General features: G+C 34.3%; 1 pseudogene; it reads left to right on the top strand.

Moving 5' to 3' along the window:
• Positions 1-14,148: 14,148 nt before the first annotated feature.
• On the top strand, positions 14,149-14,229 carry LOC118189568 (U4 spliceosomal RNA; annotated as a pseudogene).
• The last annotated feature ends 474 nt before the right edge of the window (positions 14,230-14,703 follow it).

The raw sequence follows: 14,703 nt of genomic DNA, 5'->3' as shown, positions 1-14,703 counted from the left end.
AAAACGTCTATTTCGCCGCCAGAAGGAAACTCAAAATCATAAAATAATTCAAATCGTCTCATTGGGGGAATAATATCCTCATTCTCTTATTGAAAGGCCTTACTTGTGAGTACTTTTTGTCCAATTTCAGTATCAACAATAGCATACTGTTGCATATAAACCTATATACTGTTGCAATTGAACGGGCATTTAGGTTAAAATAACACGCCGAACAAATATTAAGTTAGAAGTCGAACAACAAAAATCTGCGTTATATTTGCAAATATTTACAGGACTAGTTTATGGTTTTACCGAACCATCATCCTTAGATGTCAAAGTGCAAATTGGTCCTGATCCAACACCTAAATATTGCGGGGATATAGTAAGTGCAGATTAAAATTAATAAAGATTTGTTGAAACAACATAGAAGGAATAAAATTATGGTTACCTTCCTTATGTAACGGTAGCACAACTCAGTGCGTAAAACTTCAACTCAGTTACCCTAATAACCCATACCTTAAGTAAGATTTTCAATAGGAACCCTGTTAACGTATGCCCATTTCCTTCAAATGCAAGACAGAGAATCACGCAAGCTTTTGAAGAATCTGAGTTTTATTAAATATTTTCAATCATTTCGTTAATTTTCGTCAATTATAAATAACCGTTGGATTTTTTAACAAAATGATTATAAATTCTACTCATTTGTTTTTTTCGCGTGTTGTCTTGCACATAATATATGTTGCTTATTTTGTATTTATCAGCTTTGCTTATTTAGAAAATTGATGATCAGATAATTAACATATCAACCATAAATTTGAAAAGAATATCAAATTAACAACAGGCATGTTGTCATTAGATTGAAAAGAAAATCCTGTCGTATGGAATTCTACGCCATCTTGTCAGAAAATGAAGGATCGTGTAAGAATTATCATTTAAATTATTCAGTTAATTATGCTTTAGATCTTTACTATCGTTTCTCCCTTCCGTTTCTCTATTAGAATGCAAATTAGTTGTGAGTAAGCTGAGGTAGTTAGATTGTAAGACAGAGCGTGTTTCTGCCTCTAGAAGCTATGTTACTAGGCTTTTGCTAGCTCAGATAATATTCCATTCTTCGACTTTGCATTATAGTGCTGACATTTAAATACTTACGCCGTGCGGGGGGGGGATGAAGCAGTTCTATTCTCCCGTTCTACTGGACCGATTCACGAAATTCAACTTGCGTTTTTCACATCTCAAAAGTGCGACTTAGGACTTTTATATATAGCATTGTTCTAATATAGATATTTAGACACAAAATTGGACTTTTTCTGAATTTCCTTATTTTGATTCTGCGACTCAATTTATGCCAAACAACCAAGTTTTTGTAAAACTCGCAAGAGTAATTTTTAAAAAATTAGTCTTAATCCTTTTGTCCCTCAATATTAATTGAATTTGATATATATTTATTAATATCTCTTTTTTTTATTAAACTTACTTGATTCCTACTTCCAGAATTGGAAATTTAGGTTCATTCCAATAAAATCCGCCCATTTTTTTATGATTTATTTTTTAAATTCTTATTTTTAAATAATTTTATGATATTTCCGAAAAAAATTTGAATCATAACCTATCAATTTTTTACCATCATCTTAAAGTAGATGTATTTCTAAGCATACTTGCAAAAAAGTAGAGATTTTTTATTCAAAATTTCGTAAGATATACGTGAATTTACTTATTGGCGCGTTTTGAAATTCGAAATATTTGTTATAAGCAATAATAACGCTAAATGTAATTTAGGCAGTTTGTCAGACTTATTTGAAATAATGAACGATGATTTTTTCCGCTTGCTTACGATAAAAAAAAGGAAAGGAAAACAGGTTGCTATAAATTAAGAAGTTCGCCAAGTGAATTACGCCCCCCCCTTTTTTTTTTCGCAGTGTTCATTGCTACAAATGGTTGGCTGATTTGTCGTCCCTTTATGTTCTAGTTCTGATTTAATAAAAAAGTTTGTTTTAAAAACCTCCTTCAGATTCTATAGTTGTGTCCAGACACAGCGATAAGTCGCTGTCAGAAGTTTGATACTAGTTTAGACTCCCCAAACACTTTAAACTTTATAACATGGGCAGGAAATGTCTACTAAGCGATCTGTACTTTTTTATAGGTTTGAAAGGTTCTATCACTGCTATATATTCTCTTACAGCACATTGGGAACCGATATAAAACTGAAATATATAATTCCTGAAGAATCAAAATTCTAGTCTGAATCCTTTCACTAATTGCTTTAATAATTATTGATAATGAAAATTAGTAATCAGTCAGTCAATTTGCTTTTATTTCCCTGCTTCACCTACACAAAAAGCACTACTGGCCAAAAACTTGATCATCTGCATAATTAATTCTTTTCTTAACTGATATTTTATGAATTTAACACAGTTAAGGCGTTTGGGTACACTATCCTTTATTTAGCACAGTTTTATTAAAGAATCATAAGTTAAAATAACTACTAAATCTTTATTTAACAAGTTAGAGAGTTTACTTAGCTCAGATAGAATACAAACAAAATACAAATAAAAGTTAACAATCTTTACAAACATTTAAATCGAGGTGTTGAAAGATAGAACTTACAAGAGATTTATTTACAAGTTTTAAATTTTAAATAGCATCATGCTTACCGATTAGGCAATATTATCAGAAGTATATTCTTAAAAGACGGTAATATGCTGAAACGAATGAAGCACAAAATCTTTTTAAGACTTCTTGCATCTGAAGATAAATAGAATCCTCTCTCGCCAATATATATCGTTTGGCGTTCGTGTTTTTTTTTTTTTTTTTTTTTTTTTTTTTACGTTGCCGAGTTTTATTATGCAAAAGTGACAATAATTTATTCTAACCTAAACAATCATAAATATTGCAATATAAATACAGAGTAGAGGCTACGAAACATATTACTATATATATTAAAAGTATTACATACGAAATAAAAATATATGAAATTCACATATTATAACAGAATTACATGACTTATTGTAATATTTATATTACACATATATTAGATTTATATGTTAACAATTATCTCGCATTCTTTTTAGTAAATGATTCTCTGACACCTTCAAAGTAAAAATGAACTTGAAAATTCATATTTAGATTTATATTTGGCATCAGTGCCTTATAAAAGAACATACTTCTCTTATCTTCCAAAACAGGACACTTATAATTAAGGGCATATGTTCAAAGACAACCTTTCCACAACAAAATATGACGTTATGACGTTAACTATGGAGCATTCAAACATTCATGGGGAATTTGCTGTTATTAACGGCTAATTAAGAAATAAAATAGCCTGTCTTTATTTTTAGTCCAAAGGGACTATTATTTTCGTTTTGCGATTTTGCGTCGAATCACTCTGAATGTCCGTTTCACTTTTCAAACTGTTGCCACCAAATATTATCGCCCTGTATTATATTTAAAGAAATTAAATAACGAAGAATCTGCATAAATGTGTGTATGTTTCTCGCATTGTTATAAAACAACGGTACTTAGAGCCATCCAATTTTGAATGACGTAATCCTATTGCGAATATGGGCATCTGGAAGCCCAAATTTGAAATTTGGAATTTGTTTTATTATCTGTTTCATATTTTGTAAAACATTAACGAATTAACAAACTCAAGGATATCAAAGCTAGCAATGGCAACGTTGTACAGAAAAAACATTTTTATCTCCAGGGCGTGAGACTCTGTATCAGAAATTCTAAAGATACGCTCAATTTAAAATTATTTTGAAATGCTCTTGAACTTAATTTTATAGGTTAAGTGCGAAGAACATGATATTTAATAAATAAAGGTAACACAAAATGTTAAAAAACACCCCTTTGGACGTAATTTAAAATCTGAAACCTTACAGACTTTTTTTATTTATTTTATTTTCTCTTTTATATCAAATTTTAGAAAATTTTTTAAGTTGACCTTGCCCTTTTTGCTTGAATACCATCTGTCTTGCCACACGCATATTATCTGCTTTTAAAGATGAGTTTTCAGAGCGTTTTTTGAGACTAGTAAATTTATACAAATATCCTCTTTAGCGCTACACATTTTGCTGCTTGATCAGCTAATCCACTGACCTTCGTCTTAAACCAACCAGATACTATATACGTCTTTCCGTTAATGGGTGCCTGTACATCTCAAAAATAAATAAATATATTTCGAAAGCACATTTCTGAAGCTTAGCTATGACAGGCTTTTGTGGTTTGTCATTTATAGTAGAAATTCAAGCTTTAATGCCAGTATTTTAACTATTTTGACAGAAAACTTGCTAGCATTTTTTATATAGGTAATTGTACATATCTTCTACTCATTTATATTTAATCATATATTGACTGTTTACAGTAAAGCTGCTATTTTGACATAATTGTTGCATCTGAGATCACTCGGTTGCATTGAAAAGTCCTTTAAATACTGCATTTTCTCACTTCTGGTATAGTTCACACATTATTTGAAAAGTATTTACTTCACCAAGAACAGTCTTTCTATATTGCATTTAGTCTTAAACCGTCTTTAGTCTTTGATAGTTTCTGTATTGTTGAAAACAACCTCCGAAACAGAGCACAATGTTTTATACACTAACTTCCTGGGCTCTTTCAGATCCTTAAATAATCCTCATCCTTATACAGATCAGAAACCGTTGATTTCTGAGAAAGTTTCCGATTGCATGTTTCTTGAAGAAGAGGTATAAAATATTACCTGTGTAGTTTTGATTTACCAAAATATTAAAGACAAATATAGACTGCAAAATGTGCATTAGTTAAAGGGAAAACTGAACATCTTTTAGAAAAGCAGAATCTGAACCTTCTTCTTGCCTGTACACTGAAACCTAATAAGACTGAGAGATAGTTGTTCTCTAACCATGGCTAACTCTTGGGTTTTAGTAGTCATCGGTTAGTTTCATTGCTCATCTGTGAGTGCTGAACTTGGTAAACTAGGTATAAATTATATTTAATGTTCTTTATTTATAGTAAAGCTGGTGTCCGCCGATAACATCGTGGCAAAAAACATCGCAGACGAAAACGTCGAGGAGAAAACAACGCAAGGCGAAAACATATCGTGCTACAAAACGTCGTGGGAGAAAACTTCGCAAAGAGAAAACGTCGCAGTTCTAAAACATCTAAAAAACATCGTCGTCGAAAATAAAGCGGTTGAAAAACTTCATAGTTTAAAAACATCGTTATCGAAAATATCGTGGTAAAAAACAAAGTATCTACAAATCATCGCATGACGATAACATCGTAGACATGCTTTTTTCAGGTTTTAATAACTGTAAATGAATATTTCCATAAAGATTTGTGAGCGCAAGATGTAAAGAAGAATAATTTTTACTTTCACATTTGTTTATTAACTAATAAATGTTTGCTGAAAAAGTAAGAAGGAAACTTAAGCATAGAAAATTAAATGCAACTTATAGATTATACTTTTCATGAAAAATTACCAGTAAAAACTGTATAAAAAATGATTTATTAATGGCCTTTGTTAGTTAACTATGTCGGTTTAAAATTAAGTGCTATAAGTTGCATTAATTTTCTATGCTTAAGTTTCCTTCCTATTTTCTCAGCAAACATTTATTAGTTAATAAAAAATATGAAAGTAAAAATTATTCTTCTTTCCATCTTGCGCTCACAAATCATTATGGGTATATCTATTTACAGTTATTAAAGCATGTCTGCGAAAAGCGTGTCTGAAAAAAATCATGTCTGCGATGTTATCGTCATGCGATGATTTGTAGATACTTTACTTTTTACCACGATATTTTCGACAACGATGTTTTTAAACTGCGAAGTTTTTGAACAGCTTTATTTTCGACGATGTTTTGTACCACGATGTTTTAGGACTGCGATGTTTTCTGTTTGCGATGTTTTCTCCCACGATTTTTTGTAGCACGACGTTTTCGCCTTGTGTTGTTTTCTCCGCGACGTTTTCGTCTGCGATATTTTTGCCGCGATGTTTTCGGGTGTAACCAGTAAAGCTATACGACAAAAGGAAATTTGCAAAAAACCACATTAATCTGATTGTTGATATTCTGGCTAATATGCATAGTTGCTTGCGTATGATTTCGTAATGGATTAAATGCATACAGAACTGATAATAGCTTGATAAAATTAATTTTTGCAAAAGAAACACTTTACAGTTCTGGAACTTTCCACAAATGTACTCGTACGCTCTTCTCATCATACAAAGCACACTTCAAACAAAGTTAATAACACTTCAAAATACTAATAACGTTAATGACACAATGGAAAGCGCATACAAAGAGCGAAACTCGCACGATGTCTCGATACTCCAAAGTCAGCTCTGAACTAGAAACTGAGAGCTGATTCTTTCTCTGGTCTTATAGTTTACCACGGCCAGCTGCATATAAGGGCCGGATGTACATACGAATCAATTACACTCATGTCCATAAATTAAGGATAATTCGGAGTCACGCGGAAATCGAACTCTAAAATAAATATATCACCTGTAAAATCACTACACACATCTTCAAGAATCATATGCAAATTTCAGGAAGTAACCAAATGACACAAATGGTACGTCACAATGACGAGAGTGTAAGAGAGTGATACATAAGGAATACAGACAAAGAAGTAAAATTGTTCGCTGGCGCTTTATAAGAATTTCAGTGCAATAACCGAATAGTTATGACAGAAAGGACGCATTTGGATGATTTTTTACGTGGTAGAATTATCGGCCGTCTGGAATGTGGGCGTACCCAACTGGAAGAATCAGACGAACTTGGAATTGCAAAGAGTGTCATCTCCAGACTTTGGCAACGATTCGAAGATGATGGTAATGTGAGTAGACGTTACAGCACAGGTCGCCCCAGAGTTACAATGCCGAATGAGGACCGGTATTTGGCAGTTACTGCCAAAAGAAACAGGCGGAGCATAGCCTCAGACTTGTCTCGTCAGCTCTCTTCAGCCACTGGTACGACAATTTCAAGTCAGACCGTGTACAAACGCTTAGGGCAAATTGGTCTATATGCTCGTAGACCTGTCAGATGCGTTCCACTTACTGCAACTCACTGTCGCCTGCAGTTAGCTTGGAGTAGAGAGCATGCATTGTGGACACCGCAACAATGGGCTTGTGTGATGTTTTCCGACGAGTCCAGGTTTAGCTTGCAGTCTGATTCTTGCCGGACTTTCATATGGAGAGCTCCAGGTACCCGTTACCACCAAGAGAACATCATCGAACAACACCGTTACAGTGGTGCAGGAGTGCTCGTTTGGGGTGGAATTATTCTGGGTTCCAGAACTGACCTGCATGTTCAAATTGGAACCATGGCAAGCCTAATCTATCAGGACGTCATTCTGGAACAACATGTATGTTTGTTTCGTGGCGCCATGGGCGCACAATTTGTGTTTATGGATGACAACGCCCGTCCTCACCGTGCAAACATCGTAAGCGAATGCCTTCAATCGGAGGATATCACCCGTATGGACTGGTCAGCATTCTCACCGGACTTGAATCCAGTAGAGCACGTGTGGTACATGCTTGGCCGACGAGTTGCAGCCCGTCAACCTCCTCCTACATGTCTACTTCGGAGAAGTAGACATGTAGGAGCTATGGAACTTCGGAGAGCATTGCTTTTTGAGTGGTGTAATATCCCCCAAGATCAGATTGATAATTTGATACTCAGCATGCCTAGGCGTTGTACGGATTGTATTGCATCGTCTGGGAGACATACAATATATTACCAATCATACTAACCATGTAATATTGCTTTTTTGTAAATAGTTTTTTTTTTTTTTTTTTTTTTTTTTTTTTTTTTTTTGTAATTTGCTCCAGGGAGACAAAATCGCTAATTTTTTTAATAATATCAAACATATAGCATATTTTTTTTGCTCTTTACCTTTTTTTAATAAATAAGCTTTACAAATAAGTCAAATTTGTTTTGCTTCTAACTCTTCCTTTGCCTGATTTTGCTTTATCCTTAATTTATGGACATGAGAGTAGTTATTCACTTACAGTACCAGTTACAGTTATACAGGAACCGCACCAAAATGTCGCCAAATGGCCGGTAAGTTTGGCGACTTCTTGTTAAATTTTGCGAGAAAAATATTAGCCAAAACCATTGTCATCTTGGCGATATCTCGCGAATTTAGCGAGATAGTTAGCGAGTTGACCTCATTGTTAAATAGACTTACCTCTGCAATCGTATTTTTCCGGCATCGCTTCAAATTTTCAGGTTTTTCAAGTTACATTATACAAAAGATGTTAGAATTTCACACATAATTTCATTAAAAGTATTTTCATGTATACAAAATTCGTAACAACATGTAATATTCAAATTATTTTTAGAAATGAAAAGTTGGAATTCATGTTTTAGTAGTCGAAAGACAGTAATGCTATCTGGCTTCTAAGCAACGACGGTTCTAGGAGGAAAGAAATCTTATTATGCTCAGCCTTGATGTCTTCGCTCTTGTTGTAAGAGAAACCTAGATTTAATGGACCAGCTGATGAAGCGTTCCTTAACAAACCCTCATAACCGGAATCTACATTTAAATTGACGAAATTTTAGAAATAAATGGAAAGGCAATGACTAGAATTGAAAAATATAATAACTAGGCAATTAAATCTCTCAATGTAAATACAAAATTTAAAATGTATAGTTTTTATTGTGGGAAAAAAAAAATTGCATTTTGTAGGATAACAGCAATATTTTGGAATAGAGTTGCATGTTGCATATAGTAGGCAATGTAGCATAATGAAGTAATGCCTTTTTCAATGATTTTGTTTAGGGATTTTGACATTGTTGAAAGAGAGTTGTGCTTGCAATCTATCATGGCTACTATTTTCCTATTGAAATTCCGTAGTGACGCGTAATAAGTGCCATACATTTTCTCTTCACTGTAGCATTTCGCTTTTATCTACGGTCTGATATGCATAGATATCTAAGCTATTATGCCATATTTGCATTCAGAGAAGACGCTGACCTATAGATAATCACATAATAAAGGAAACCCCAAGATATCTGCTCAGATTAAATTTGTTCTTCAGTCGGATAAAAAGCAGGCAATAGAGTTACATATGTAGAACTTACATAAACAATCATGCACAGATAGTTAACATCTTGCAAGAAACTTTTACTAAGTAAGATATCTCAGCAGAGGACTTCCGCAATTATAAATCACAGGGCAATTCACAGAGGTTTAAATTCATAACTTTTATTCAAAACCACAATGTAAAGATTTATAATTTGTTGTAAGAAGCAGTTTGAAGATAGTTTACAAGTTATAAATAATGGATAAAATATACTATTTTTCACTTCTTTTACCTCCTAATTTAAAAATCCTCGATTTATGTTGTTTCACAAAGTAATCTAAAGCAGCGTAAATTAATATATAGTTGAATATCATGTTTACGTTGTATTAGGTAATATTGTTGAGATATTTTTCATTTTAACACATTTTATACGAGAACTACATAATATTGTTTCACACATAGAATAATGAGAGCATCTATACTGACTAAGCGAAATCAGTTTAATTTGCATAATATTTAAATTGGCGAAACTATACCATTACTGACAGAATGTGTACTTTCAAATTATCCAAAATTTATTTTAAAAATTCCGGCTTGCAAATTGCACTGATAACACAATTTAATGTTTTGTCTGTAAACGGAACTGAAAGTGAGTTTTATAAATTTTTACTTGTTGATTTCAATTCTGTTTGTTCACAAAACCCTTTTTTTTCCACCCAAAATTATTTGACTTGAAATTTTATATATAGGACTGCTATAACATGTAGATGTGCACCTCCTATTTTGATTGCATTTCGGCTGCACCAAAAAAGTATATAAATATATGTATATATATCCACACTGTTACTTGGCTCAGTGAGCTCAGTTTCTTTATTTGTATATGTTTGTAAATTGAGCATTTTTTGCTTTAAAAATGATTAAATTATGTTGTTCTTATCTTCCGGTTAAGGTTTTTATGCCGTTAGTTAACCTTCATGTTATAGTTGCAGATTTATGAATAATTTAAAAGTTGTTTAAGTATGGCTAAGCCTACTTTTTTTTGCTATAGCAGCCATATTTGTTTACATTTGAAAGTTAGAAGAACAGTAGATTTGTTTCCATTCTAGAGAAACTAAGCTTCGCAACAACAAAGTAACGTCTTCTTTCATTATTGCGAATTAAAGTATGCTTAATCCATTCTGGAATTATCATTAAAGTTATTAAATTATCCCATGTATTGACTCAGCATAGCGTCCGCAGCTAAGTCAGTTTCTACTAATTCAATGCCTTTTTGCCGAGTGAGACCAAAAGTAAACTTTGACATTTTTGCACCGAAAAGTCTGTCGTCTTCTTGCCTGCTGGCCGAATTGCTTGTTTTTGCGCGGAAACTGTAATTTTAATTGTAAAAATTTTTTTAACAAATTTTTAACTGCATTTGGTGTTTTATATTTTTCTATATCCTTAAATTTTTAATGAAGATATTTTGCGTTTTTATTATTTTTGCATTGCCGCAAAGTGAGAACTGAATTAATTGAATGAGAAATAAATCTCTAATGAAATTCGAGGAAATCAACGTTTCATATTAGCAGAAAATACAATCGCGAGTCTGTTTCGGACAGAGGAGAATGTTTACGAGTAGCACATGCGTATTAGGTAAGCAGCGCTGAATCCTCTGAGAAAAACTGTTTATTTTTTATTTATTTAATTTCTTTCATACATTATTTTAGATTTTTTATAGTATTTGTATAGAACATGTGACAACGATTAGATAATTCTTCAGATGATATAATTTTTTTTCGTTTACAGTTATAAAATGAAGGAGATGTAACGCTGTTAAGTGAACGTAGCGCCAGAATATCGCAATGGTAAATAAATACAGTGCATTTTAAAAAGCGCATTTTATTCTACTGGGGTTTATGCGCTATCGACGAAGTAGATTTAATTCAATTCAATAAGTTTAAATGAAATGCAGGAAAAAATGCGTATCATTTAATATTCCGCGCAAGGGTGTCATGCAGTGTACGCATGACTTTTTTAATAGTTTGAGCTGTATTTGGTGTTTTATTTTTTTCCGTATCTTTCAATTTTTAATATAGATATTTTGAATTTTAATGTATTTTTGCCTTGTAGCGAAGTGAGAAGCAAGTTATTTGAATGAGAAATATATCTCTAATGAAATTCGAGGAAATAAGTTTAAATGAAATGCAGGAAAAAATGCGTATATTTTAATATTCCGTACAAGGAAGTCATGCGGCATACACATCAGATTTTTTTAATTTATTGAAGTACTAGATATTTTGTGCTACATTGCGGCCCGCGTAACATAGCAAATATACGCACGTGACCTGAAAAATAAATGGTTGATTATGGAGGATTTAATGCCGTGCTGATACCCTTTATGGATCATGTACTGGCTAACAGAATAACAAAAATGATGAAATATATGGACAACACTTTGGATTTACTATGTATCTTAAATTTCACAAAAAAATATATATACCAATATTTATAATTAACTCACCTTAAAAGAAAACGCTATCTAATGATCATAAAGTGTCTATTGTATTACTTAAATAAACTTGTGCTTAAAAAGTAAGCAACAACGACAGAAGAAAAGGTACGAATGTAAAAAGGGGAATTAAAATATACAATTTGCATATGGAGGTAGAGGTTGCATCGCCGAATGCAAATAGGCGACCAAAATAAGCATAAAGCGCAATCCTGCAATCACACCACAACGCCGTAGAAAGAGGCGTACCGAACCTATACATCAGTTCGCAAGCAAAGATAATTCCGTGTAATCCGAGATACCCAAAGCGGAAAGCAGGAGCCGAAGACACCCTTTGCAGGTGAAATGCGTTGGAGAGCTATCGACAAGTTTCAAACTCATGCAACACTATTCGCTGTTCAAGAGAGCTGAGTGTGCATCATACTGTCATCAGCAGGCCGTAGAATCGTTACAAAAGGGATCAAAACCCCTGTAGAATACATGAGTATGAACGCCAGAGATACACAACTGCAGGTGATCGCTTCCCGTTGCTATGTGCAAGACGCCCTAGATCACTAACACCACGACAGCTGGAGTCGCATCTCTCAGGACGCTCCGCATGTTACAAGACTGCCCATCCCGCCAAAATGTGTCATGTCGACTACATGAACGTAGACTGTACGCCCGACAATCTGTAGTTTGTGCTCCTTTGTACCCACTGCATGTCAGAGCGCGGTTGAATAGGATCCGTGAACAGTTCAATTGGACACCAGTAGGGCCATGTACTGTTTGAGCCTCGTTTTAACATCCAGAACGATTTCCGAAGGGTAATGGTATGGCGAGAGCCAGGGACACGCTTCGGACACCAAACATTGTCGAAAGAGACCATTACAGAGGAGGAGGCTTACTTGTACGGGCTGGGATAGCAACGAAAGGCTGTACAGGCCTCTACACGCTTCCTCGTGGTTCCATCACAGCCGTCCGATATCGCGACGAAATTTCTACCCCTTTTGCGCGTCCGTTTATCGCTGTTATGGGTACCGACGCGATATTTATGGACGATAACGGCAACCCGAGTAGAGCTCGAGTGGTGCGGAGTGATCTGGAAAGTGACACCATTCCACATCTGTCATTTAACATTTTACTAGATCACCGGACCTTAATCCCATAGAGCACGTGAGGGACATGTATGGACGACAGACAGCATGTCGTAGTATGCCGCCAGGCACCCAACGCGAGTACCGATATACAATACTACAGAAATGGGCGCTGCTGCTATAACAAATGATCAACGGCACAATTGCCAGCTTGCTTCGTCATCGACAAGCATGCTTTTCAGCTAGAGGGTGTCACATTCGTTATCAGCGTAATATTTTAATAGCACATTCTTTCGACCTATTTCGACTTTCGCGATGTGATGGTCGTAATACATGCTTTTTTGTATTTCTTCGCTTTATTGTTTGCTATGTGGTAATTATTGGAGAACACCCAACTCTTGGATGTATTTCACCCATATCCATTAAGCAGTTCCATATAAACACTCATTAAACTGTTTTGAGCAGGAGCGTAGTTTAAAGTAGATGTAGCCTCCAACTGCAAGTGCTTAGCTTTAGCAGACCATTTGTTAAAAATGCAAACATTATATTTTTGCGCATATACAGTGAAAACTTAAATTTATTTTAAAGTATTTTAAAAGTTTTTAACAATAATTTGTGCATGTCATCTGCAATTTTTCCCGCAACCTCAGTAGTCACGCATATTCTATTCTTCAAAGAGGATTGTTTCTTGAAATTCCTTACGTAATTCTTCCAACAGGTAAGAAAAAACTAAAACTTGTTTATACTATTGCTATGATCTTTCGTTTCTTTCCCTGATTTCAGTTTACTTCTGCGAAATCAATTGAAAACTACATTGCAACCATTAAAATTGCTTCGTCATTTGAAAGAAGCCCACAACAAATCTGAAATTTGTATGAAAGGTAGAACGGAAAAGATTAGTATTTCATGACGTGAGCATATCACGGGTAAGAGCAATGACACCTCGAAATGATACAAAACAAGAGATCGAAAATGGCAGATTGTAATCCATACTTTTTATTCAAAAATCATATTATCCCTCTCTTTAAGAAGAAAAACTCTTAACAAGAAGGTTTAAAGTTCCATTATTGGAGAATCGTAACTTACCGATTAACATACCGCACAAATGCAGCTCGCAATGACTGAAATTCAGGAACTATTGTGATATTTTCACTCGACGTATTGAGGAAAGCCACATAGAACAACGATCGATATTCTCAACGGCTTCCTAATGCCTGAGACGATAGATATATTGACTTGATCGCTGTTAAGGATTGTGCGGCTATATTATTTCCCTGAGTCAAAAATTCGGTGCATTGCAGAGCACAAAGTGTCCACACTTACGAAACGAAAATATCTACAGCACAGCAGATTCTTAGCAAGGTGACCATTGTGTTCGGTTCCCTTGATGCTGCAATACAGGAATCAGTACCTACAGTGATGCATTTAACTAACGCACATAGTAGATGCATCAATGGCATGTCTTCTTTTCTACTTTTGCTTACAATATCATAATTGTTGCTGAAGTTTTGATGTCCGCGGCTGTGCGAAAGAACGTCTATGTACTCTTTGGCTGTGCCAAATACATACTCTTTGGCTGTTGTCATATCTTCGAGGCCTCCGTCGCGCAGAGGCAGTGTCATAGCCAGTGAGGTTGTACCGAGGCGTGACTATTGCTAGTTGAAAACTCCTCTTGTCAAGAAGGCAATGGGATTGCTTTCTGCCCACACTGTTCTGCCCATCTTCAACACACAGAATGTTCGTCTCCTGCTTTGGTCGGTGCGTTCAAGTGTCTCCAAATAAAAACATCTAGTATAGTGATGCAGGATCTACTGAGCTTGGATGTCAAAATTCGGAGAAACACTAGCTTAACTCTGGTGCCATGTCACATATAGAAATATTAATAACATTTTTATATTTGCAGCCCTAGCCAAAAAAAAGAGTTATATTTATGATATTTTTTAAATTTTTATTTTTGATATTTATTTTTTAATTTACATTTAAGAAAAATAATAAGAAAATGATAATCAAATGATACGAAAACACAAAAATATATGGGCAATCGGTAGAAAAATAGATAGATATACGTAGTAATTAAAAAAAAAAGCAAAACATATATTATTCATAACGGTCGTGACTTCTTGTTGCTGAAGTGTTTTTGCTAATTTCTGGAC

Source organism: Stegodyphus dumicola, chromosome 2 (genome assembly GCF_044657685.1).
Source record: "Stegodyphus dumicola isolate Sdum_Otavi_A_Nest chromosome 2, ASM4465768v1".
NCBI lineage: Eukaryota > Metazoa > Arthropoda > Arachnida > Araneae > Eresidae > Stegodyphus > Stegodyphus dumicola.
This window is presented reverse-complemented; position numbering and strand designations above follow the sequence as displayed.